The sequence below is a fragment of the Sorex fumeus genome, unplaced genomic scaffold, assembly GCF_029834395.1.
Source record: "Sorex fumeus unplaced genomic scaffold, SorFum_2.1 ptg000036l, whole genome shotgun sequence".
In the NCBI taxonomy this organism is placed as follows: domain Eukaryota; kingdom Metazoa; phylum Chordata; class Mammalia; order Eulipotyphla; family Soricidae; genus Sorex; species Sorex fumeus.
The window spans coordinates 23,099,781-23,123,176 of NW_026606093.1; the positions used below are offsets into that span (position 1 = coordinate 23,099,781).

General features: G+C 55.2%; 2 protein-coding genes across 2 annotated transcripts in view; one reads left to right on the plus strand and one right to left on the minus strand.

Moving 5' to 3' along the window:
• The window catches only part of TSPAN11 (tetraspanin 11), a 271,039-nt gene that overhangs the window by 15,088 nt on the left and 232,555 nt on the right, over nucleotides 1-23,396 (minus strand). The window lies entirely within an intron of this gene.
• Nucleotides 5,942-23,396, plus strand: part of TSPAN9 (tetraspanin 9) — a 170,754-nt gene continuing 153,299 nt past the window's right edge. The window contains exon 1 of the mRNA XM_056117861.1: nucleotides 5,942-6,034. The gene's annotated coding sequence lies outside the window, so the exon portion shown is untranslated. The remainder of the gene's footprint in view (nucleotides 6,035-23,396) is intronic.

Genomic DNA, 23,396 nt, shown 5'->3' on the forward strand with positions numbered 1-23,396 from the left:
ACACCCATCCCTCCACCAGTGTACGTTTCCCAGCACCAATGTCCCCTGGGTCCCCACCACCGTCTCCCAACCCTCCACTCCCCACCCCCAGCCCCCCTCTCTGGGAGACACTTTCCTTCTTGCTCTCTCTTCTTTTCCTTTTGTGCATTATGGTTCGCCGTACAGGTGCTAAGAGGTCATGGTGTTTGTTCAGGGCATTCGGTATTTCTTATCGGCGCAGTGAGGCTGGAGTAGCTTTTCAACTGGGCGTCTGCTTTGAGGCCTGGCTGTGACTGCCAAGGCTTCCAGAAGTCCAGGGAGGTGGGGGACAGCAGGCTTCTTTCGACACCGACTACGCGGCAGGCATCGTAGCATCTATTTTCAAATTGGGAGGGGGGCTTGGGGTTTGGCTTTTGGCCCCCCCACTCCCAGCAATGCTCAGGAGGACTCCAGGCTCAGTGCTCAGGGATTGCTCCTAGTGGTGCTCAGGGGACTGTGCGGTTAGGGACCAAACCTGGGCATCCTCCATGCGAAGCATCTCTGGCAGTCTTATCTTATAGGGTTGGGGTGAAGGTTAAACGAGGCAAAGGCTTATGCTGTGCCGAGCACAGTGCCAGGCATATCATCATCATCATCATCATGGTGCCAGGCATATAATAATAGTAATGTAACACTGTAGCACTGTCCTCCCGTTGTTCATGGATTTGCTCAAGTGGGCCCAGTAACATTGTTGTTACTGTGTTTGGCATATGGAGCTTGCAAGACAAACGCCCTACCCGCTGTGCTGTCGCTCCAGCCCATAATAATAATAATAATAATAATAATAATAATAATAATAATAATAGAATAGTAGTAGTCGTAGAACCTTCCAGTTCCGAGCAGGTCTCCCCCGAGCCTGTGCCTGTCATCAGATGACCCTCCCCCTTGCCCTCAGCCCCGCGGCGGCCTCAGCCTCGTCTTGGGTGTGCCAGGATGCCAGCCTCTTGCCACACAGCTCGGGCTTGCAGACCGGTTTTTCCGGAGCCTTCCTTTCGCTGAGCCCAGGCGGGAGCCGGCGGCCCCCTGGTCCACATGACAACGCGGGGCTATTTGGCAACAGCTCCCCCCGGGCCCCGTCTCCAGTTCCATCAGCTGTCTCGGGGATCACTTCATTTCCAGACCCCACCGCCCCGGGGTGGCTGTGGGCTGCATTCCAGCCGGTGGAGGCTTTCCCGGCCTGACCTCGGCCTCCTGCGCCCGACAGGCAGGGACGCAGCTCCCCTGGGGGGGGGGGAGTTGGCCGCCTCCCCCGAGACAGACTTTCCCCTTGCCCTGCAGGATGCTTGCAGGGGAGAAGGTGGTCAGGCAGGAACAGGCCATGCACAAGGACTGGCAGAATGCAGAGTCCCAGGAGAGGTGTTCCTCCTCCTCCTCCTCCTCCTCCTCCTCCTCCTCCTCCTCCTCCTCCTCCTCCCCTTCCTCTTCCTCCTCCTCTTCCTCCTCCTCCCCTTCCTTTTCTTGCTCTTCCTCCTTCTCCCCTTCCTCCTCCTCCTCCTCCTCCTCCCCTTCCTCCTCCTCCTCTTCCCCTTCCTCCTCCTCCTCCTCCTCCCCTTCCTCTTCCTCCTCCTCTTCCTCCTCCTTCTCCCCTTCCTTTTCTTGCTCTTCCTCCTTCTCCCCTTCCTCCTCCTTCTCCCCTTCCTCCTCCTTCTCCCCTTCCTCCTCCCCTTCCTCCTCCTCCTCCCCTTCCTCTTCCTCCTCCTCCCCTCCCTCCCTCCTCCTCCTCCTCCTCCTCCCCTTCCTCTTCCTCCTCCTTCTCCCCTTCCTTTTCTTGCTCTTCCTCCTTCTCCCCTTCCTCCTCCTCCTCCTCCTCCTCCTCCCCTTCCTCCTCCTCCTCCTCCCCTTCTTCCTCCTCCTCCCCTCCCTCCTCCTCCTCCTCCCCCTCTCCTTCCTCCTCTTCCTCCTCCTCCCCTTCCCCTCTTCTCCTCCTCCTGCTCACTTCCTCTTCCTCCTCCTTCTTCCTCTTCCTCTTCCTCCTCCTCCCCTCTCCCTCTTCTCCTCCCCCTCCTCCCTCCCCCTCCTTTCCCCTCCTCCCTCCTCCTCCTTCCTCCTCCTCCTTCCTCTTTCTCCTCCCTCCTCCTCCTCCTCACTCGGCACTTGGGAATTGGGAGGCCGGAAACTGAGCCCGGGTCAGCCGCATGCAAGACAAACGCTCTCCCCGCTATACTCTCGCCCCAGCCCCGTCCTCCTGGTCTGGGTTCCGGGCTCTGTTCTTGCAGACGCCACTGACCACCTCATGCCACGCGCATGGGACTCCCACCAGCACAGTCCAGCTGCTGCTGAAAGGGTGTGTGGGTATGTGTGGGGGACTCACTGTAGGCTGTGTGTGTGTGTGTGTGTGTGTGTGTGTGTGTGTGTGTGTGTGTGTCGGCGGGGGGGGGGGTGTGGAGTGAGGGGTTGCATTTTTCCCCCAGGTGCTTCCTCTCCTGTTGGGGCCGCACCACGCCTAGCATTTCAGGGCTCAGAACCAAAGGGCGAGTGTGACGAGGGGCTCTTGGGTAAAAGCACGTCCGCCAAAAAAACAGAACCGGGGATGGGCAAGCTCCTGCATCATCTCATTTGGGTATCTTTTCCTTCATTTTCTTGTTCTGTTCACGCCCAGCCAGGCTCAGGACTTATCCCCGGCTCCGTGCTCAGGGGACCGTATGCAGAGCCAAGGGTGGTGTCAGGGCGGCCCCAGGCAGGGCAGGTCTCTGCAGCGCACCCCCCGCCCCATCGTGTCTGTGGGAACATCCCCCACCCCCACTGCTCCTGCCCGTGGCGTCCATCCTTGCATGGTGGAGTCAGGAGCAGCTCAGAAGCCCCCAGAAACTGCTGCCCCAGGCCGGATCACAGGCGTTTCCTGTTGACTTCTCCTGAGTGTGGGTTTTTGTTGGGGTGTGTTTGGGCCGGAGTGATAGCACGGCGGGTAGGGCGTTTGCCTTGCACATGGCTGACCCGGGTTTGATTTCTCTGTCCCTCTCAGAGAGCTATCCGGGGCTTTTTGAATTAGTGGGAACAGAGATCTTGATGGCCTCTTAACACACACACACACACACACACACACACACACACCCTTTTTTTTTTGCTTTTTGGGTCACATCTGGCGATGCTTAGGGGTTCCTTCTGGCTCTACACTCAGGAATTACCCCTGATGGTGCTCGGGGGACCATATGGGATGTTGGGAATCGAACCTGGGTCGGCGGCGTGCAAGGCAGACGCCCTACCCGCTGTGCTATCGCTCCGGCCCACCCTTTTTTTTTTTTTAATTGAATCACCGTGACTACATTTACAAAGCTTTCATGTTTGAGTTTCAGTCATACAATGATCAAACACCCATCCCTCCACCAGTGCACATTTTCCACCACCAATGTTCCCAATGGGCTGGCGTGATAGCACAGCAGGTAGGGCATTTGTCTTGCACGCACTTGCTTGGGTTCGAGTCCTCTGTCCCTCTCGGAGAGCCCGGCAAGCTACCGAGAGTATCCTGCCCGCACGGCAGAGCCTGGCAAGCTCCCTGTGACATATTCTATATGCCAAACACAGTAACAAGTATCACAATGGAGACATTACTGGTGCCCGCTTGAGCAAATCGATGAACAGCGGGAAGACAGTGTTACAGTGCTAATGTCCCCAGTATCGCGCCCCCCCCCTTTCAAACCCTCCCCCTGCCTCCATGGCAGACAATTTCCCCCATACTCTCTACTTTTGGGCATTATGGTTTGCAGTACAGATACTGAGAGGCCATCATGTTTGGTCCTTAGTCTGCTTTCAGCACACATCTCCCATCCCGAATGATCTCTCCAGACATCATTGACTTAGTGATCCCATCTCTATCCTATCTGCCTACTCCCCCAACTCATGAGACAGGCTTCCAACTTTGGAGCAGTCTTCCTGGCCTTTGTCTCTACCGTCCTTGGGTGTCAGTTTCACTATATATATATATAAAGGCCCTCCCGTTGATCATCGATTTGCTCGAGCGGGCCCAGTAACGTCTCCATTGGAGACTTTGTTGTTACTGTGTTTGGCATATCGAATACTCTTGGTAGCTTGCCGGGCTCTCTGAGAGGGGCGGAGGAATCGAACTCGGGTCGGCCACGTTGGCCGCTTGTAAGGCGAACGCCCTACAGCTGTGCTATCGCTCCAGCCCATATATATATATATATATATATATATATATATATTTGCATTCTTTTCATTGTCACACCCAGCGTTGCTCAGGGGTTTCTCCTGGCTCATGCACTCAGGAATTACTCCTGGCGGTGCTTGGGGGACCATATGGGATGCCAGAGATTGAACCCAGGTCAGTGGTCAGTGTGTGCAAGGCTAGTGCCCTACCTACCCGCTGTACTATCGCTCCAACCCCACATAGTCACGGTCCTCCCGTTGTTCATCGATTTGCTCGAGCGGGCCCAGTAACGTCTCCATTGGAGACTTTGTTGTTACTGTGTTTGGCATATCGAACACGTCACGGGGAGCTTGCCAGGCTTTGCCATGCGGGTGAGATACTCTCGGTAGCTTGCCGGGCTCTCCGAGAGGGGCAGAGGAATCGAACTCGGGTCGGCCATGTTGGTTGCGTGCAAGGCAAACGCCCTACCGCTGTGCTATCGCTCCAGCCCACCCTTTTTTTTTAATTGAATCACCGTATGATATTTTATATTTCACAAATGAGTGCAGTCATTCTGCGTCCCTCTCTGACGTAGGTTTGCCAAATCCCTCTCATCTGTGAACTGAGGACTATGAAGCACCAACTTCTCATGGTTCTGGGGAGAACTGAGTCCCAGTCGTGCCCTCGAAGCCGTGGGCTGCCGGAGCCGTGTGTGGGCGGTGGTAGTGGTGGGGTGAGGAGGATTCCGGTTCCCCTGGCTTGGCCCATGACCTGATCCCTAAGTCTCAGTGACCAGGGCACCGGGCCCCTTGTTACTCGGGGAACTTTGGCTTTGACTCACCCCGAGGCATCTGCTCTGGGCTTGATGAGCTCGTGGCCACTCCTGCCTACCTATCCACCCCTCTTGCCCTGGTGTCTTCGCTGGCTCTGGCTTCATGGCGGGGCAGGATGGTGGCTGGCCCCTCCCTGCCTCAGTTTCCCCATCTGTAACCCACGGAAAAGCATGCATTCCCAGGCTGGAGCAATAGCACGCGGCCAACCTGGGTTTGATTCCCAGCATCCCATAGGGTCCCCCGAGCATCGCCAGGAGTAATCCCTGGGCAACGCAGGGTGTGACCCAAAAAGGAAAAAAACGCCATGGATTCCGGAATCTCTCTTTTCTTCCTCCTAGCCCCCCTCCCCAGAGGGGACAACAGGGTGGGTGGTATGGGTTCAGCATGGCCAAGATGGAACTTTGATGGATGGTATGGGAGAGCCAGGGGTGCACCAGGCCTTGGGGGCGCATCAGCCTGTCTTGAGAAGCCCGTGGCAGCCCCCTTCTTGGGGACTTGTGAGCGGACCCCCACCCCCTGATGATGCCCATCCACAGTGCAGGCCAGGGGGATGCCTTTTTTTTGGCGGGGAGGGGCCACACCCGGCGATGCTCAGGGCTTACTCCTGGCTCTGCAGTCAGGGCACCATATGGGATGGCGGGGATCGAACCCAGGCCGGCCAACACACAAGCAAACGCCCTCCCCGCCGTGCTATCACTCCGGCCCCGACACGTTTCTTTCCGAGGGGCTCGTTTTACCCCAGTCATGCGCTGAGATACTCTCGGGAATATCTGAGTTCAAGTTTGGGGGTTCCAGGTCCCAACCCTCTGAGGCCCCTCTCACCCACCTGTCCCCCCGCCTCCTGTCCCCCCCCCCCAAGTCTCGAAGCCCGGTGGTTGTGCAACCCTCGCCCAGACACGTGATGTTTGTGTGTCTTTTCTGCTCAAAGTCTGATTCTGTCCATCCCCTGCCCCCTGTAGCTCTCCCCCCGACCGGCCCGGCCCTGCGGCCTCAGTGTTGGACCCGAGAACCCCCACCCGACCTCTTCCTTCGGCCACCGTTGTCCCGGCCACTCGCAGAGAAGCCCCTGCACCGAGCAGAGCGCGTCCGTCATTGACAGGTGAGAGAACCCAGGCCTGGGGACCAGGCACTGCCTCCCGTCCGGATGTGGCTGTTCCCAGAGCTCGCGTGTGGGGGTTCTGGGGCGGCCCCTGGGGGGACAGCAGGACGTGGGGCCTGAAGGGTGGGCGGACCGACCCCATCCCTGACCTTGGACTCCTGCTCCCAATTCCTGCGTGACCCCACGGTTTGTGCCGGATAATCTCGTCATTTCCTCCGGTCCTTGGAGTTCTCCCCCGCAGACCATCCCGGCTGGACCCCCTCTCTCTCTGATGCTGCTTGCAGGGTGGGGTCGTTCCCGAATTCTGCTCATGTATTTTTTGCTCGGGGGCTGCTCCCGACGCAGTGCTCAGAGACCCCCGGACTGCTGCCGGGGATCGAACCCTGGGCCTCCCCACAGGCAGAGCTGACGCTCCAGCCCCTGGAGCTTCCACGTGGGCCAGAGCTGCAGACCGAGCACAGAGACCCAGGCCAGGACTGCCGGCCTTGGGCCACGGCGCGGAATTTTCTAGTAAGGGCAAGTCCAGCTGGACGTAGCAGACTTGGTGAGCGGCCTGGGTGGAGACTTGGGGGACCTGCCCTGGCTGCCGGTCAGTGCCCAGCAGCCCTCCCCACCCCTGCCAGCCCAGCCCTCCGTCCTTGGGCTAAACCAGCCTCTCGCAGTGGGGGGCAGCCAGGGGGGGGGGGAGCGGGGCAGCCTCGCCGCCCTTCTCCTGCCCGGTAGCAGGTGGAGCTCAAGCTTGGCCCAGCGCCCAGCCCAGCCCCTGCAGCAACCACCTTAGAGGTTGGAATGTAGGGGTGGGGCGGGGCGGGCCCACTACCTCTCCCCGGGTGAGTCCCCGTCTGCCTGAGCTCTGGATCCTCCCCCAAGACAGAGCAGGAGCCCCCGTCTCCAACCCCATGACAGGCTGGATCAGTGGGGGGGTGCCCGCCGGCAGGGGGGATCATGGGGGCTCTGCCTTCCTGTCTCTCCACCACCCCTGTGCCAGTCTCCCAGCAGCACCCAGCCCTGGCCCAGAGCTGAGAAGACACCCCCAAACCCGGCCCGCATGTGATCTGTGTGTGTCTGTATCGCAACCGCCACCTTGAGATCCCAGGGGAGACTCGTCGAGTCCAGAGATTCCCGGCTCTTGTTGCGTTGCCCCAGGGGGCGGGGCGCCCAGCCTCAGATACCCCCTTTCCCAGGGAAGGGGGTGCCTTTGCTCCCCAGCACTCACACCCACCTGGCCAAACCTTGAATTTTTTAATTATTTTATTTTATTTTTTTTGCTTTTTGGTTCGCACCCGGCGATGCACAGGGGTTCCTCCTGGCTCATGCACTCAGGAATCACTCCTGGCGTTGCTCGGGGGACCCTATGGGATGCTGGGGATCGAACCCGGGTCGGCCGCGTGCAAGGCAAACGCCCTCCCCACTGTGCTATCCCTCCGGCCCCAAACCTTGATTTATTTTTTATTTTATTATTATTATTATTATTTTTTTTTTTTTGCTTTTTGGGTCACACCGGTGATGCACAGGGGTTACTCCTGGCTCATGCACTCGGGAATTACTCCTGGCGGTGCTCAGGGACCATATGGGATGCTGGGAATCGAACTCAGGTGGGTCGCATGCAAGGCAAACGCCTTACCCTCTGTGCTATCGCTCCGGCCCCAAACCTTGATTTAAAGCCTGCGCGCTGCCCCAGACAAGTGCGAGCTCCTCAGTGTTCGAGGAGGCTGTCAAGCGTGGGTCTCTCTGACATTCCTACAATTTGGGGGGAGGGTGCTGGGCGCTCGGGGGCTGTTCCCGGCTCTGCCCTTGGAGTTGGCTTCCAGCCGAGCTGGGCTCTGTCCTGGGCTCTCCGTAGGCAGCGCCCGTGCCCGAGGCATGGAGGTCCGTCCCTGCCCGACCGTCTCTGGTTCTCTGCCGCCGTGTTGCTATTGATTTTCAGAATTATTTCTAAATTCCAGCTGGGGAGGTGGGGGTGGAGGTGCCTAGCAGTAGTACAGCGGGGAGGACATTTGCCTTGCTTGAGGCCGACCTGGGTTCTAGCTCCAACATCCCACTTGGTCCCCCCAGCCCCGATTAATCCTGAGCACTGCTGGGTGTTGCTCACCCCCCCACCCCCAATAAATCAATCCCGGTTCGGTGTTTTGGGTTGTCTGAGACCCAGATCAAGGCAGTTCGCAGGGGCTCTGAGTCTCGCCATCGTGAATGTGCCTTAGCTCTTCGCAGGCTAAGTCATCTCGCCATGTACTGGGGCCTTTGCAGATAACCTGAGTGTCATTGTGTGTGTGTGTGTGTGTGTGTGTGTGTGTGTGTGTGTGTGTGTGTGCGTGCAAGCAGCTTCTTACCTTTTTTTTTCTTTTGTCTTTGGTGATGCTCAGGGGTTGCTCCTGGCTCTCCACTCAGGAATCACTCCTGGCAGTGCTCGGGGACCCTAGAGGGATCTGGGGATCGAACCCAGGTCGGCTGCTTGCAAGGCAAGGGCCCTCCCTGCTGTACCGTCTCTCTCCGGTCCTAGAGGCATTGCCCCTCCCATTGCACTTCCTGGGAGGCAGGTTGAACTCAGGGGTCCCAGGAGCCCCCCTACCCCCAGCTCCCCATTCATTTCTCTCCAGATGCCCTACTTGTAGCGGGCACTGTCCCCCCCGCCCCCAGGCAAGTGGAGACCCAACATGGGGTGTCTCCTCAGACTCAGGAAGCCCTGGAGTAGGTCAGGGGTTCCTGAGGGAAGGCCAGGCAGGATATGGGGCCTGAACAACAGGGCAGGGCCCCGGGTGAGGCGGGAAGGAGGATGCGGCTTCTTGTCCCTGGTGTGGGCTCTGTCCAGCTGCTTCCGGCCGATAGAGCCTCTGGACAATGGCGGGGTGACTCAGCCCCATGCACAATGGCAGGCCTGCCCAGGGTCAGCCGGGGGTGCTACAGCCAGGCGAGTCACCTGCTTCCAGCCTCCAGCCAGGTTTGGGGTTGTTTGTTTTGTTTTGTTTTTTAATTGAATCACTGTGAGGGTCACAGTTACAAAGTTGTTCATGGTTCAGTTTCCTTTTTTTTTTTTTTGGTTTCTGGGTCAAACCCGGCGATGCTCAGGGGTTCCTCCTGGCTCTGCACTCAAGAATTACTCCTGGCGGTGCTCGGGGGACCCTATGGGATGCTGAGAATCGAACCCGGGTCAGCTGCGTGTAAGGCCAACGCTGTGCTGTCGCTCCAGCCCCGTTGTCTTTCCCCTCTCCCTCTGTGACTCATTTCATTCGGCTGCGATACTCTCCATGTGCATGCAGGTATCAGCAGATTTCATGACTTCATGGTCCCTAATGAAGCTGCTTGTCATTTGTGGCGGCTGCCTCTAAAGTCCCATCCCTTGAGGGGTTACCCCAAAGTCGTGGATGTCCCAAAAATTCCGTTCCTTGGTGGGTACCCCAAAGTCCTGTCCCTTTCTGGATGCCCCAGAGTCCTGTCTCGCTGGGTGACTGACTTAAAGTCCCGTCCCTTGGTGGGTGCCCCCCAAATCCTGTCCCTTGGTGGATGCCCCCCAAGTCCTGAGAATGTGGGGGTGATTCCAGGCGCCTCTTGCTGGCTCCCCCCGCGGCTGGCCCTCACCCCGTCCTGTGACTCCCATGACTCCACGCTGCCCGGCGCCCAGCTGCCCTCCTGAGTCAAGCTCTGCCAACCCTCCCGTCCCCTTGGCCAGCGGTTCTGTGGGTTTGGCTCTCTTCCCGAAGGTTCTGAGTCTCTTCCCAGGCATTCAGGGCCCGGGAGCTTCAGATGAGCCAGACAGCTGGGTAGCTCTTTAATCTCCTCCCGTGGACAGAGATTAGGCAATTTTTTCGGTGGGTTTATTCTTCCGGATCATTATCTTTTCAACCAAAGCTCCCATTTATCGCATGCTTTCAGGGTCCTTGTCGTGCACTTTGCTTGAATTATCTCACTTAAGCCTTCCGCAGGCTCTGGGGTGTGTGTGGGGGGCGGTGTGGGGGGAGGAGAGGCAGCGGCGTCTGACACACAGGAGGGAAATACCTCCGACCTCTCATTTCCCAGAACTGTGGCTTCTAAGGAGGTGTGCGCATGTGCACACACGTGTGTGTGTTTCTGTGTGCGTGTGCGCACATGTGTGTATGTGTGTGCGGCTGATGCAGGGTTGGACTATGGGGGGTTCGAAAGTAAATGCGGGTCCTTGCAGGGGTGCGTGGGGGCTGGAGTCGCTGTATCCTGGGGCTTACAGCAGAGGGCAGGAAACTGTCGTGTCATTAACACACACTCGGTGCCTTGGAACTCGCGTAGCTGGCTAAGGAGCTCCCAGCTTACGGGAGACGCCTGGCTCAGCTGTCAGCGGCCGGGAGGTCCCCAGGGGAAATACCGAGGTAGGTGCCATTTGGTCTGGAGTTGCAAAAATGCGGAGAATTATTTTGAGTACAGTTGTTGAGAAAGTTATGTCGAGAGCCGGGGAAATATTTGGACTCAGTCATCGTGAACCTTCAGATTGATACTATAGTAGCATATGAACTCAAGGAATTGTATTGCGCTGAGTTGAGTCTAAAGAAGCCACCGATGCGTGTTGCGTGCTTAGTTGTTTATTTATAGATGCATGGATACATAATGCATAGACATATATCTTCATGGTAGCAGTGCTCTTTGTAACTGAAAATTGAAAGCATACCAAGTGTCCAACAGTAGAATATTAGTCGTGTGAATATCGATCTATTCATACCAGCCTTCACATCATATATTCAGGCTCCGTATATATTTTGATAAATTCAGTCCAGTCTTTGCAAAAATCACGTCTTCAAAAAGTTCTACACATGAGACCGGAGAGATAGTACAGCTGGTAAGGTGCTGTGTCATGTGTGTCATTGGCATGGGATCAGTCTCCAGCATCACATACGGTTGGTCCCCTGAGCCCTGCCAAAGGTGATCCCTGAGCGTTGAGCCAGGAGGAAGCCCTGAACACTGCCAGCCATGAACCACCCCTCAAAAATAAAAACAATACATATGAAAATTGAAAATACATGATACTCTTTTTTTTTCTTTTTGGGTCATACCCAGCGTTGCACATGGGGTTACTCCTGGTTCTGCAGTCAGAAATTACTCCTGGCGGTGCTTGGGGGGACCATATGGGATGCTGGGAATATAACCTGGGTTGGCTGCATGCAAGGCAAATGGCCTATCAGCTGTACGATTGCTCCAGCCCCCAAAATACATGATACTCTTAGGAAAATGTATGAAATTCTGGTAGGCTTGGGGAACCGTATGGGGTGCTGGGAATGGAACCCGGGCTGGCCTTATGCCAGGCGAGCACCCTACCCACTGCATTATCCCTCTGGCCCCTAATTTTTATTTTCATTGCAGTTAAAAAAAAATTTTGGGATGCCAATTCCAGCAATGCTTGGGAGAGTGCCCTACCTGGGATCCTGCATGCAAACTGATGCTCCTGTTCTTCAAACCAGCCTCCCCAGCTTACTCCCAGCTTTTTAAATTAAAAAATAATAATAGGGGCTGGAGTGATAGCACAGTGGGTAGGGCGTTTGCCTTGCACGCGGCAGACCTGGGTTCGATTCTCAGCATCTCATATGATCCCATGAGCACTGCCAGGAGTAATTCCTGAGTGCAGAGCCAGGAGTAATCCCTGTGCATCACCAGGTGTGACCCCAAAAAGCAAAAAATAAAAAATAATAATAATATAGAATTTTGATGGGGTCAGGGATGTGTGCGCTCAGCGGTGGAGCCTGTACCTTGCACATGTGAGACCTTGGGTTGTTTTATTTTTATTATTATTTTTTTAATGTAGAAGTACTGCTATTTATTCAGCCGTTGATTAAGCTGATTGCATTGGGCATGGACTCCACCCAGGCTTGGGTTTCTGGCACCATCATTTTTTCGGTAGTGGGAGACAGGGGCCCGGGCAAAGCCTTCCTTGCATGCTCAGGGACCCGAGTTTGACTCCGGTCCTCCATGGCCCTCACGCTGGTGTGTGGCCCTGGAGATCCCCGAGCCCCTGGGCGGGGGGCGGGGGGGAGGGGAGGGGGGGGAGGGGGAGGGTCCGCCACAGCTGAGCCTGAGAAGCATTGTGTAGCCAGCCTGGAGGTGAGATGTGACAGGGAGGTGCCCCGGGGGCCCTCTGAGCACCCTATGGGTGGCCCCTTCCATTCTGAAACCCCTCCCAGGGGTCTCTTCCTGGTGACTCTTCACTCACCTGGCTGGCGGTCCAGTGAGAGGGTTCAGAGGGCCCGTTGCCGCATGGGCCCCTGCAGTGCTGGGGCTCACCCGAGCCTGGACAGTGCTCAGGGTCGCCAGGGTTAGTCCCGGTGATGCTCAGGGGACCCTGTAATGCACACCTGGGGCTCCTGCATGCAAAGCGTGTTTCGTGTTCTAGCCCATTTTCTGCCCTCCTTTTTTTTTTTTTCTTTTTGGGCCATACCTGGCGATGCTCAGGGTTTACTTCTGTCTCTGCACTCAGGAATCACTCCTGGTGGTGCTTGGGGACCATGTGGGATGCCGGGGATCAAACCAGGATTGGCAGCATGCAAGGCAAACACTCTCCCCACTGTACTTATTACACCGCCCTCCCCCATTATTTTTTTTTTGTAAATGGAATTAACATTGATGTATGTTGGTGCTTAATAATCACTTCAGAAGTAATCATTTTCACACCTCTCCCAAAGTCATATTTCATGCACACCACCCAAATGCCTCAGTGTCTCTAAATGCAGCTTTTAAGTGCCTGCCATAGTGGCAAGCTAAGGAGGGGGGCATGGAAGGCAACCTGGGGACTCTAGTGCTGGGAAATGTGCCCTGGTGAAGGGTTGGTGTTGGAACACTGCATGACAGAAACCTGATCATGAATTGCTTTGTAAGGGTCTCACTGCAATTCAATTAAAAAAAAATCTTTTGGGGCTGGAGCGATAGCACAGCGGGGAGGGCGTTTGCCTTGCATTCGGCCGACCCGGGTTCAATTCCCAGCATCCCATATGCCCTTCGAGCACCGCCAAGAGTCATTCCTGAGTGTATGAGCCAGATGCACCCCTGTGCATTGCCGGGTGTGACCCAAAAACAACAGCAACAACAACAGCAAAACAAAGAAACAAATTAGAAAAAAATCTTTTTAAAAAGTGCAGCTTTGGGGCTGGAGCAATAGCACAGCGGGTAGGGTGTTTGCTTTGCATGCAGCCGACCCGGGTTCGATTCCCAGCATCCCATATGGTCCCCCAAGCACCTCCAGGAGTGATTCCTGAGTGCAGAGGCAGGACTGACCAAAATCCAGGTGTGCATTGCCAGGTGTGACCAAAAAGCAAAAAAAAAAATGCAGCTTTTAGGGTCCCCCCCCACATCCCTCTTTGTGCCCCTCAGCCCCCCACGTGACGGCCTCAGTTCTCATGTCCTGGTCCAAGCCACAGCGTGTCTCTTCCGGATGTTGTTTCTCTAAATCCCACACGCGGATGGAATGCTTCAGTGTTTCCCTTTTCTTTCCGACTCAGAAAGAAAGGCATTTGGGTGGTGTGCTCACTTCACGGGACCACCCCCCTCGGACCCCAGCCGCGTTGCACCTAGCAGGCATCTGGGCCGAGGGCCGCTCTCTCCGCTCTTTCGGGTGTTCCACTGCGTCTCTGCACTGTTGATCGTTCCATTTACTCTGCGCATCGGATGCTTGGATTGGGCCCCTACCTTGACTGTTGTAAATAGAGCTGCTGCAAATAGGAACTCAAGGAGCTTTTAAAGTTGGTTTTTATATGTTCTTCAGATTTCCCGGGAGGAGGGTTGTTAGATTGTATGGTGAGTGTATTTTTGGCTTTTTTTTTTTTTTTTTTTGGTGGAAGCAGATTGGGACCACACCCAGCGATGCTCAAGGCTGACTCCTGGCTCTGTGCTCAGGAATTAGTCCTGGCAGGGCTCAAGGGATCATATGGGATTCTGGGGATCGAAACCAGGTGGGTTGGGGGACCGGAGCATAGCGGGTAGGGCATTTGCCTTGTACGAAGCCGACCCGGATTCAATCCCTGGCATCCCATAGGAATTACTCCCTGAACACTGCCAGGAGTAATTCCTGAGTGCAGAGCCAGGAGTCAGCCCTTGAGCATGGCCGGATGTGACGTAAAAAGAAAAAAAAAGATCAGGTGGACTGCGTGCAAGGCAAATGCCTTCCCCTCTGTTGTATGGCTCCTTTTTTTGGGGGGGGTCACACCCGGCGATGCACAGGAGCTACTCCTGGCTCATGCACTCAGGAATTTCTCCTGGCGGTGCTCAGGGGACCATATGGAATGCTGGGAATCAAACCCGGGTTGGCTGCGTGCAAGGCAAATGCCCTACCCGCTGTGCTATTGCTCCAGCCCCTGGCTCCTGTATTTTTAGCATCTCGGGAAAGCACCATCATGATTTCCAACACAGATGGACCCACTTACATTCCTGCTGATAGTCCCACTTCCCCAACAACCTTGCCACCACTCCTGTTTGCAATACAGGCCAATCTCATGTGAATGAGGCCATATCTCACTTGTAGTTTTTATTTTCATTTCCCCCATAAACAGTGGAGACCGGTTTGGTATCCCCCTCCTCCCTCCCCCCCGAACATCCCTGTTCGCCGTCGGTATACTTCCTCTGAGAAACTCTTGGTTTATCTCATCTGCCACTTTTATAGATGGGGTCATTTTACTTTGTATTATTCTCGGTTTAGTTGTACAAGCTTCCTTGTATGCCTTGGGTATTACCAGTCCCTTGTTGGCTGGATGGTGAGCAAATATTTTCTCCTCTTCTGAAGGCCGTCTTGTTCCTTTTCAGGATTATTTCCTTTCACAGGGCAGAAGCTCTTTATTTTGATGTCATCCCAGCTTGTTTTCCTTGCTGTTGGCACCCAATCACCGAAGGCATCCCTGAAGCCAAGGATGTGGAATGTTGGGACTGGAGCGATAGCACAGCGGGGAGGGCGTTTGCCTTGCACGCGGCCGACCTGGGTTCGATTCCCAGCATCCCATATGGTCCCCTGAGCACTGTCAGGAGGAATTCCTGAGTGCAGAGTCAGGAGTTACCCCTGAGCATTGCTGGGTGTGACCCAAAAAGCAAAGCAAAAAAAAAAAAAGGATGTGGAGTGTTTTGCCCATTCTTTTTTTGCCCATTCTCCTTTTGGGGTCTGGAGCGATAGCACAGCGGTAGGGCGTTTGCCTTGCATGCAGCCAACATGGCCAACCCGAGTTCGATTCCTCCGCCCCTCTCGGAGAGCCCGGCAAGCTACCGAGAGTATCTCGCCCGCACGGCAGAGCCTGGCAAGCTACCCGTGACGTATTCGATATGCCAAACACAGTAACAACAAGTCTCACGATGGAGACCTTACTGGGCCCACTAGAGCAAATCGATGAACAACGGGAGGACAGTGACAGCGACAGTGACACTTTGTAGTGCAGTTTGACGTTAAGACACATAGTTGCTTTCATCTTTTCCCCCTCAGGATTGCATTCCTTATTCAGGGCCTCTTGTGGTCTGTGCAGATTTCAGTAATATTTGTTTCCTTGGAGAAAAGCATTGGAATTTTGATGGAGGTTGCTAGTCATTTTAACAATATTAATTCTTCCAGTCCACGGGCATGAAATATTTCTTTATGTATGTGTCTCAGTTTTGGGGTGGGACACACCCAGCTGTGCTCAGGGGTTACTCCTGGCTCTGTGCTCAGGGATCACTCCTGTCGGTGCTCTGGGGACCATATGGGATGCTGAGAATTGAACCCGAGTCAGCGGCGTGCAAGGCAAGAGCCCTACCTGCTGTACTATCTCTCTGGACCCATTGTGTGTCTTTTTTCTAAAAGACAATGTTTCACAGTTTTTTTGTTTGTTTGTTTTTGCTTTTTGGCTCACACCTGGCAATGCACAGGGGTTACTCCTGGCTCTGCACTCAGGAGTTACTCCTGGCAGTGCTCAGGGGACCATATGGGATGCTGGGAACCGAACCAGGGTCGACCGCGTGCAAGGCAAACGCCCTACCCGCTGTGCTATCTCTCCAGCCCCTTCACAGTTTTTGTTTCACCGCTTTTTAGTCTTTATTGTGCATTCTTAGGTATTTGTCGTTTTGAAGATATTTGTAAGCACAGTAGTTTCCCCAAGTATGTTCTCTTCTTTTTCATCGTATATAGAAACCGGTAGGTCTTTGTGTGTTGATTCTGTAGTCTGCCACATTGTTATACAGGTTTAAGGTTTTATCTAGTTTTCCTGGTAGAGCCTCGAGGGTTTTCTATGTGTATTATTGTGTCATCCTGCAAATAGTGAAAGATTGATTTTCTTTTGTTTTCTTCCTTTTCAGAACACCAGAGGTTTCTGTGCATCGATTTTTGTAGCCTCTTACTTTACTGGGCTGGTCCATTGTTTTTCGTCGTTTTCAGAATGGTCTTCTAGGATTTTTTTAAATATATATTCCCATGTCATATTTGCACATAATGACAGTCTTAAAAATTTATTGATCTTGGGCTGGAGTGATAGCACAGCGGGTAGGGCGTTTGCCTTGCACACGGTCGACCTGGGTTCGATCCCCAGCATCCATATGGTCCCCCGAGCACCGCCAGGAGTGATTCCTGAGTGCATGAGCCAGGAGTAACCCCTGTGCATGGCGGGGTGTGACCCAAAAAGCAAAAAAAAAAATTATTGATCTTTCTTATTTGAACGCATCTTCCCCTTACCTGATTTTTCTGCCTCGGACCTCTAATTCTCTGTTGAGTAATGAAGGCGAGAGTTTTGTCTTGTGCCTTTTCTCGGAAGCTGTTCTTGGCCCTTCACGGTGGAGTATGTTGTTAGCTGTGGGTTTATCACAAATGGTCCTGATTGTATTTAGAGATTTCCTTTGGTCCTGAGTTTATTGACTATTTTTATTAGGAATGTATGTTAAATACTTTCAGATGCATTCTCTGCGTCTCTTGATAGGCCCATATGGTTTTTATCTTTCTTTCTGGTTTTTTTTTTTTTTTTGGTTGATGTGGTGTATCACATTTATGGACTTGTGTATGTCGAACTATCCTTGCATTCCTGAAATAAAATCCATCTGGTCATGATTTCATGGAATGCATTGAGTGCAATGCGGTATATATGTATTGCAGTGTCTTGAGTTTGTTAAGTTGTTTTTGAGGATTTTTGCTTCTGCATTCATCAGGGATAATTGTCTCTACCTTTCTTTTAGCCACGTCCTTGTCTGCTTTTGGCATCAGGGTACAATGTGATGAGGCGCATACCTCTGCTTTGCTTTTTGGAGTCTGAGAAAGGTTGATTAGGTCATCTTGGACAGATTTGCAGAAATCATTGGTTCAGGGATTTTACTTCCTAACTTCCTTCCTTCCTTCCTTCCTTCCTTCCTTCCTTCGGAAAAAAATAGAAGAAATATACTGAAAAAGCTAAAGAGCCATAGCACAGCAGGTAGGGCATTTGCATTGCAAGCGGCCTACCCGGGTTCGATTCCCAGCATCCCATATGGTCCCCCGAGCACCGCCAGGAGTAATTCCTGAGTGCATGAGCCAGGAGGAACCCCTGTGTAACTCCAGGTGTGACCCAAAAAGCAAAAAGCAAAAAAAAAAAGCTAAAGCGGATACTGATTATTAATGACATTTTTCCCTTTTGTTTAAAAAAAAAACTGGGGAAAATACAGTACTGGAGATCGAACCTGGGGGCCTGCCAACACACACCATTTTTTTAAAAGTGTATTTTTATTAAAACACCGGGATCTACAAAGTTGTTCACAATGTGGTGTTTCAGGCCTGCAGTATTCCAACACCAGTCCCACCACCAGATACACAATTTAAAAAAAAGAAATCAATTTTATTGATTCACTCTTGAGTCATAATATTATATAATTTCCGGATGAAGATGGGCCTTTCAAAAGTCTTGTATTCATGGGTCGCCTTCCCCAATGGCAGAACAAGAGGAACACTTTTATTTTCTCTCTAGAAGAAAATTGTGCATTAAACTTTATTTCATGCCCGGGGTGCCCATTGGTGGTCTTTGCCGGGTAGGGGAGTTTTCTGCTCTGACCTCATGTGGTCTCTGCAGCCCACTTTTTTTTTTTTCTTTCTGGGTCACACCCAGCAATGGACAGGGGTTACTCCTGGTTCATGCACTCAGGAATTACTCCTGGCCGTGCTCAGGGGACCATATGGGATGCTGGGAATCGAACCTGGGTCGGGCCGCGTACAAGGCAAACGCCCTCCCCGCTGTGCTATCACTCCAGCCCCCTCTGCAGCCCACTTTGAAAGACCTCCTGCGCCCCCATTGCCATGTTAGGGAGTTCCAGTCCGTCCCAATCTCACGGAGGGAGCAGGAGCTGGGAGAACTGGCCGTCGGAACCAAGCCTTGTGGCTCATTGGGTCTGGTGTGGGCCGTGCACAGGGTATGTGTGACCCTGGTTTAGGAACTGTCTTTGGGTTTGTGGGGTTTTTTTTTTTGGGGGGGGTCACACCCGGCAATGCTCAGGGGTTATTCCTGGCTCTGCACTCAAGAATCACTCCTGGTGGTGCTCGGGGGACCATATGGGATGCCGGGGATCGAACCCAGATCGGCCACGTGCAAGGCAAATGCCCTCCCCGCTGTGCTATTGCTCCACAGGTTTTCCTTCTTAGCACTGGTGGTGTGGCTCCACAAACCTCCGAGTCAGGGGTCCATTATCCTGCTATCCAGGGCCCTGCCACGATCCACTATCCTCCCCCCCATTCCACCTCCCAGGCCCTGCCACCTACGTTTGAATCTCCCAACGCCAGAGGGTGGATCCCTCCAGCTTTCTTGGCAGTTTTCTTATTTTCTTCCCTCTCTCTCTCTCTCTCTCTCTCTCTCTCTCTCTCTCTCTCTCTCATTTTCTTTCTTCCTTCCATTTTTCCTCCCTTCCTCCCTCCCTCCCCTCTTTCTCCTTCCTTCCTTCCTTCCTTCCTTCCTTCCTTCCTTCCTTCCTTCCTCCCTCCCTCCCTCCCTCCCCCTCTTTGTCTCCCTTCCTTCCTTCCTTCCTTCCTTCCTTCCTTCCTTCCTTCCTCCCTCCCTCCCTCCCTCCCTCCCTCCCTCCCCCTCTTTCTCTCTCTTTCTTTCTTTCTTTCTTTCTTCCCTCGGCAATTTTCTCTGTGTTTGGGAAATGAATTTTCCAAACCCACAAGTGTGGTTTTAGGGTATCTTCAGTGGGGTGGGCAGCAGTCTACACTGTAAACAGCCGGATGGAGCCCCCCATCCCCAGGAGAAATGCCGCCTGGCCTCCCGGTGGCCCCCTCCCACGAGGCCACGGGGTCTCCTCTCTGTTCTGTACTGCTCAGACCAAAGCCCAGACTCTCTGACGTTCCTTCTCTCAAAATTAAAAAAAAAAATTATGACAAAATGCATGTCACAGGAAATGTACCATGTTAACCTTGGGTCCCTAGTTGAGACACGTGTGAGTCAGGATTATCTACAGAAATTGAGCCGATAGGGGGCCAGAGCACAGAAGGAAGGGCTCTTGCCTTGCACGCGGCCAGCCCGGGTTGTCACTACACCCTGCGTGACCCTCCTGCCCAAACCTTGCCAGCAGTGAGCACTGAGCACAGAGCCAGGAAGGAGCAGACCCTGAACATCACTGGGTGTGGCCCCCCAAATGAACAGAAAACAAAAGCAGTGGAACCAGTCGGAGACGCAGAGCACACATGCACACACACGCATACGCGCAGCTGTGCCCACACACACCGTGTGTGTGTGTGTGTGTGTGTGTGTGTGTGTGTGTGCGCGTGCGCGCGCGACACAGGGACAGGCGTGCCAGGGCAGGTCCCTCCCACTGGGCCTGCTTCGCCTCCCTGTTGCCCCATCAGGCCCCAAACGCGGGCGTCCCCCTCCCCGCCCGGCTGCAGAGAGCCCGCTCTGGGGCACGCCTGGAGTGAGCTCTGAGCACAGAGCCGAGAGGAAGCCCTGGGTACTTCCAGGTGGGACCCCAAAATAAAAGGAAAAGACAAGTAGGGGCTGGGAGGTGGTCCTGTGGCCGGAGCGCTTGCCTAGCATGCATTGGACTCAACTTCATTTCTCGGCCCCGAAGGGTCCCTCAGAAACCACTGGGTGGGCTGGAGCGATAGCACAGCCAGTAGGGTGTTTGCCATCATGCGGCCAGTCCGGGTTCGATTCCCAGCATCCCATAGGGTCCCCCGAGCACCGCCAGGAGGAATTCCTGAGTGCAGAGCCAGGAGGAACCCCTGTGCATCGCCGGGTGTGACCCCAAAAGCAAAAAAAAAAAAAAGATCATCGGGTGCAGCTCCGGAGACCCCCTGAGGACCACCAGGAGGCCTGGGGATCCACAGCACCTTGGGGAATAGAGCGTTGTCCCCTCGGGGTCAGGACCCCCTGGGCCTCCTGAGCACTGCCTGAGAGCCCCCCCACCCCCCAAAACATAAAAGCAGGATGTGGGTTCTCACCATCCCCCTGGCGAGGGGGATGGGAGGAAGGAAGGGCAAGTGGTGCCCCTGCAGACACCCATCACCCCAGAGGACGGAGGATGGAGAAGGTGGTGTGGAGCCAGACAGAGCCAGGGAGCCCCCCACCCCGGCCCCGGGTCTCCTTCCTGCTTGGGGGACAGGACAGGCCCGCTGCCTGGGGATCCCTAGCCCCTGCCCCCACTCCAGCTCCTGGGGGACAGCGGGTGCCTGGGGGTGGCCAGTGGCCATGCCCCCCAGCATGCTGCCTGCTGCCCGGGAAACCTGACCCCTCTCTCCCGCCCCTCTCGGGCAGGAGCTGGCCACGGGCCCAGCAGCCTCTTGGAGCCGCCAGCTTCTTCCTCACTCCGGTGGAGCTGGCAGAAACAGGTTCCCACCCTCCTCCCCCACCCCTCTCCTGAGCAGGAATTTCCCGCCAACTTCCTGAACCGGCTCATGTGTCCTGTGAACTGCAGCCTCACGCTGGGCGCCCCCGGAGGGGGGACGTGCAGGAGCGTCTCTGCTGTTTGGGACCCTTTTTTTTTTTGGTTTCTTTTGGGGGTCACACCCAGTGATGCACAGGAGTTACTCCTGGCTCTGCACGCAGGAATTACTCCTGGCGGTACTTTGGGGGACCCAGTGGTATGTTGGGAATCGAACCCGGGTCGGCTATGTGCAAAGCAAATGCCCTCCTCGCTGTGCTGTTGCTCCAGCCTGGGCTCTGGGATCTTTTTTTTTTTTTGCTTTTTGGGTCACACCCAGTGCTGCACAGGGGTTACTACTGGCTCTGCACTAAGGAATTACTCCTGGCGGTGCTCGGGGGACCCTATGGGATGCCGGGATTTGAACCCGGGTTGGCTGCATGCAAGGCAGACACCTTTCCTGCTGTGCTATCGCTCCAGCCCCTTGAGAGTCGTTTTTCCATTCCGGTGAGACCTGCTGGGGGAGCAGATGTGGCCTGAAGGCCCCCAGCCCAGCTCTGAGCCCTCAGCATCGGGGTGGCCCTGTCTTTGCCGTGTGCCCTTGAGCTTGGCGTGACCTGGGAATACTCCAGTCAGCTGTATCTGGGGGCGGGGGTGTACCCGGGGTGCTCGGGACCGCGTAGTGCCGGGGATCGAACCCAGGGTGTCCGCTTGGATGACAGGCGCTGGGGCCTGGCACCCGCGTCCTGGCCTGTCTCCACCTCAGCTCCGCTCCTCATCCCACGCTGGGCACGAGCTCCGGACGCCTGTCCCCTGTCCCCTGCCGAGCGCTGAGGATTCGGTGAGATCATTGGTGAAAACTGCCTCGCAGGCTGGCACAAGACGAGGTGCCTGGAGAGAAGGACCTTCTGTTTCCATCAGCACACCCGTATTTGTCCTTTTCGTCCCCGTCCGTTTCTTTCGGGGGGGACCCTGACAGTTCTGCTCGGGACCCGGGGGGTCCTGAGTGAGTCCCCTCTTCGCTCCAGTGATGCTGCTTCTGGGGTGTTCGCCACATCTGGGCCTCGGGAGGGGAGCTGGGGGGACAGAGTGTGTGTGTGTGTGTGTGTGTGTGTGTGTGTATGTGTGTATGTGTTGGGGGGGGCGGCCATGATTCTTCCTTTCCTGCCCCTCACCCGTTGCCGACCCTGTCCACTTCAGGGGGATGCTGTTCTGTCCCGATGTGCTCCTTTTTGGGGAGGATAAAGATGGGAATGTTGGGGCTTAGACTGCAGTACACGGGGGAGGGCACGTGTTTTGCCCAGCACTGACCTGGGCTCAACCCCCAGCACCCCATAACCCCGGCACCCCATGTTGTCCCCTGACTAGGGGAGGGAATCCCTGAGCACTGAGCCAGGAGTCAGCCCTGAGCACCCCTGGGCGTGGCCCCCAAACCAAACCAAAGACAGAGAATGTGGCTGGGGGCTTCTTCTGGTTTCCTGAGCAAGAAGCCCTTTGGTTATCACAGTTCCCAAACCCTGGGGGGTGTCAGGGTAGGGGTTGCCTCTCTGGTTTTCACGGAGGAGGACTTGGAGGCACTGCCTCGGTGGAGACCCCCGGGCCCCTGCGGGATGGGCTTGTGGGGCGTCCCCAGCCCAGCCCCCCCGCACCATGACCCGGGGCTCCTGCACCTGTCGGGTCCCGGTGTGTCCCGAGGGCCAGGGAAGCCGGCGGCCCAGTGCCTGGCACGCGGCAGAGGGACCAGAGGAACACAGCCAGGATGCTCGCAGGGGTGCCTGCCCCCTCCCGGCCATCGTCGGACCACACTGGAAGGGGCCCGTTTCCTCTTCCTCCGAAACACTTTCTCCATTTAAAAACCCACTGAAGGGGCTGGAGAGATAGCACAGTGGGTAGGGCGTTTGCCTTGCACGCGGCTGACCCGGGTTCGATTCCCAGCGTCCCATATGGTCCCCTGAGCACCGCCAGGAGTAACTCCTGAGTGCAGAGCCAGGAGTAACCCCTGTGCATCTCCAGGTGTGACCCAAAAAGCAAAAAATAAAATAAAATAAAAAAATAAAATCCGCAGCAGCTCCGTCACGAGGGCCCCCTCCCCTTCCCAGTGCTCGTAACTCACGACACCACGCCGAAGTCCCCTCGAAACTTGCTGATAGGTTCTTGGACGCCTTGAGGCGCCTTGAAATAGATCCTCCCAGATCCTCCGGTTCCACACTGGCTGGGAGTGTGGCTTTCCCCCCAGGTTGTAAGGAAACGGGGTTGGGGAGGGGGCTGGGAGACTGGCTTTGATGCAGGCTCCGGGGCTCCTCTTGGCCCCACGAGGTCCCCCGAGCCCCGCCGTGTGTGGCCCCCAAGAAAACCAAACGCACGGACGGAAGCGGCGCTGAGTGAAGTGGGGTTCCTTCGACCTGCTGTTTCTCCGTGTTGTGAAACCATGACAACTTCCCTGCGAGACGGCTCGTACATCACCCCCCAAATCAGGGCCCTTCACCCCAGCCCCTGCCAGCCCCAGTTTTGCCTATTGTGGACATTTTGTATGGAGGAAACCGGGAGCTGCTTCTGATGGCCTGAATCTTTTGCCATTTATCTCTTTTTTTTTTTTTTT